Here is a 3,489-nt window from a genome sequence, read left to right as displayed (position 1 = left end):
GTGTGTGTGTGTGTGTGTGTGTGTGTGGTGTGTGAGACGCGAGGAGGTTCTTGGAAAGTACCCTGAGGGTCACAACCGATCAGAGCTCTAGTGGTGAGTGGGTGGGGATATTAGCTGTGGTGAGGGTAGAAGGCCAGTTGGTGACTACAGTAGAGCCCCAAGGGCAAGCTGAAGAGCTGGTGCCCTGCAGAGGCCAAGAGTGCTGCAGTGACACACGGGCGGTCTTGGGGCGCTGCGGATAAGGAGAGGAAGGAGAGGACAAGGCCCAAGCCTAAAGGGCCAGGACAGTGCTGGCAGAGGTCTGTAGGAAGATCTGGGACCCTGGTGCCTAGGGCCTGGGAGGGCACCCTTGGGGTCCCAGGCTGGACCACCACACTAGCAGGGGCTGGCTACCCACTGGTTTGTGAGTGGGGAGATCAGCTGAAGAAGCCAAGGTTTGGGAAACTGTTGAGGAGGCTCTCCTGGGCACCTGGGCTAAGGGAGGGTGGAAGTGGCCCAGCCCAGTGTTGTCAGGTCCTGCCCTGGGTGGGGCCTGGCGTGCAGGCTGAGTCAATACTACAGTCTGGGGTCACTGAGTGGAACTGGGGAGTCCTCGCTGGGAGGGTCCACTCGCTGGGATCAGAGCAGCTGTGTGCGCTGTTTGCAGTGAAAGCCAGCTGCAGATTTCACCTGAGAACAAGCTTGCTTTACTCAACTGAAAACTTCAAAGCGCGGCTGTGGCGCCTAAGCATCTCAGTAAGAAAACTGGGGCTCAGAAGTGTGGTGTGACCTTTGAACTGTAGGCAGGCCTGGAGCCCTTGCTTTCTGGTTCTCTCCTGGGATTAAAAGTGTGTGCCACCATGCCTGACTTATGTTTTTCAGACAGGGTCTCTCACTGAAGCTAGAGCTGGCTGTGTGGCTGGGGATCTGTCTCTCAGCCAGCACTGGGGTTACTAGTGTGTTTTTATGTGGGTGCTAGGCTCTGAACTCAGGTTCTTACGCACAGAAAGTAGCTTGCCCATCCAGCTATCTCTTCACCTCCCAGGCATTTTTGTAATTATACATGAAACATAGCCTAACGTGATGGTGCGCACCTTTAATCCGAGCACTCAGGAGGCAGAAGCAGGCGGATCTCCATGAGTTCAAAGACAGCCTAGTCTACATAGTGAGTTTAAAGGTAGCCAGAGCTACATAGTGAGACCCTGATTCAGAAAACCAAAAATTTGCCTGGTGGTGGTGGTGCAGGCTTTTAATCCCAAGCACTCAGGAGGTAGAGGCAAGTGGATCTCCATCTCCATGAGTTCAAGGCCAACCTGGTCTACAGATTATTAAGTTCCAGAACAGCCAGAGATATACAGAGAAACCCTGTCTCAACAAAACAAAACAAAAAATAATTAAAAATAAATTATACAAGAACCACATTTACATTTTTTAAAGTAATGCAGATGCCAGGCATTGGTGGTGCAGAATCCCAGCATTTGGGAAGCTGGGGCCAGATAGTAAACACAAGGCCAGCCTTAACTGGAGGCTACAGTCTTAGACCAAGACTTTGTCTTTTAAAAAAAAAAAAAATCAAGTGAAGGTCTGGGACTGTAGCTCAGTGGTAGAGCTAGCACGCTCAAGGGTTCGGGTTCCACTGCAAAATTTATCTAAATTAAAAGGTTAGAAATAAGCCCTCAAAGGCCTTCAAGATGACTCTGGGTAAAGATACTTGCCTCCAAGACTGAAGACCTGAGTTCCATCCCAGGCACCCACACGATAGAAGGAAGGAAAGAATCTTTGACCACCAGTATACTGTGGCATTTGGGACCCCACCCCTAAAAAAAAATGTAAGAAGAAATGGACCTTGAAGCTGCCCCCAGCCCCATGTGTACCTCTGTCCACCATTGTACGTGTCTAGATCAGCTTCCTGTGGCCAAGGCGACAAACCCCACCGACAGCTGGGTCAGGGACACAGACTTGCTAATTCTCTTGCTAAAGCCCAACGCAGGCTAAGTGGGGTGGGGGTGGGGGTGGGGGTGGGGGCCTGGATTGTGCTCCTCTCCTAGGCTGCAGGTGGGACGTGAGCTCTGCAGCCTTGCCTGTGTTCCCTTCCTTCATTTCAAAACTTTTCACTCACAGCGTGTGTCCTCTCCTGGTCTCTAGATGCTTATCTTCTGTGCCTTCCCTGCCCCCATCCGTCGTCTATTCCTCGGGCCACCGGATTGTCTAGGACAGTCTTCTGCTTCTAGGGTCAGCTGGCTAGAGGCCTTAGTTCCTTTCCTCATGGACCAAGGCAGTCCCAGGTCATATATGGATATCCTTGGAGAGCTGTTATTTAGCCTGCCATAATATCCTTCCAGCATTTTCTGTTTTTGCATACCTGGACTAGGGCAGGCCGTGGCCTGTTCTGCACCTGTGAATTTTGTCCAGAGTCAGCTTTCATTCCACAGCAGTCTGCATGGCATCTCTGCCTTCCAGCAGCTGCCGATTGCCCTTTGCAGGTTTAGACCCCACCGCTGTCCCCTGGTCTTTGTATGCAGGTAACTTCCTGTGGCATGTCCCTAGGAGTGGGCCTGCCCAGGCAAGGGCTAGAGTTGCAAAAAAACGCAAGGAGGCCTGTAATCCTAAGCACTTAGGGGGCTGAGGCAGGAATGTTGTGAGTTCAAGGCCAGCCTGGCTGCGTATCAAGACCCCCTCTCAAAAGGACGGTGATAACAGCAATCTGCCCATACCCATCGGCCGCAGTGGGTACTCCAGCAGCACACATGGGTCTACCTACATCTTGTCTACAAAGCCATTTTTTATGGCATCAACAGTTCCAGCTCACTTACTCAGCCCCTGCCATGTGACTTACCCTGGCCTGCACCCCAGGCCTAAGCTAGGTCAGGTGTTCCTTGTCACCAGGCTATTATGTTCTCAGAGAAGCAGGATCTTGGGAGGCAGGGGAGAGGCTGCCCAGAGGCAGAACTAGTAAAGATGTTTAAGATCGGCTGTGGGGAGCCAGGTGGTGGTGGCACGCACCTTTAGTCCCAGCAGGCAGATCTCTCTGTATCTCTGTTTGTTCAAGGCCAGCCTGGTCTACAAGAGCTAGTTCCAGGACAGGCTCCAAAGCTACAGAGAAACCCTGTCTTGGAAAAAAAAAAAAAGATGGGCTGTGGGGAATATGAGATATCCAGGAAGGAGAGCAGTTCCCACTGCAGCACTGCAGGCAGACAGCGTTGCTTTTTCTAAGTTGTTATTATTGCAGGGGGGTGGACACATGCATGCCACGGCATGTGGAAATCAGAACACAACTTCATGGAGTCAGTTCTCCTTCTCCTTGCATTCTCAGACTTACCCAGCAAGTGCCTTTGCCCACAGAGCCGTTTCACCCTCCCAAGAACTGGTTTTATAGCTGTGAGGTTGCTTAGCTGTGGGCTGGACAGAGATGGAGCCAGGGAAACCAGACTTTGTCTTGCAGCTGGGGAATCATTGCAAAACTCGAAGCAGAAAGGGGGTGAGTGAAGTCTGTGGGTGAGGAGTGGATGG

At 51.8% G+C, this 3,489-nt stretch overlaps 1 protein-coding gene across 1 annotated transcript in view; it reads left to right on the top strand.

Moving 5' to 3' along the window:
* Positions 1-3,489, top strand: part of Triobp (TRIO and F-actin binding protein) — a 22,764-nt gene that overhangs the window by 12,936 nt on the left and 6,339 nt on the right. The window lies entirely within an intron of this gene.

This window comes from Microtus ochrogaster, chromosome 15 (genome assembly GCF_000317375.1).
Source record: "Microtus ochrogaster isolate Prairie Vole_2 chromosome 15, MicOch1.0, whole genome shotgun sequence".
Lineage (NCBI taxonomy): Eukaryota > Metazoa > Chordata > Mammalia > Rodentia > Cricetidae > Microtus > Microtus ochrogaster.
This window is presented reverse-complemented; position numbering and strand designations above follow the sequence as displayed.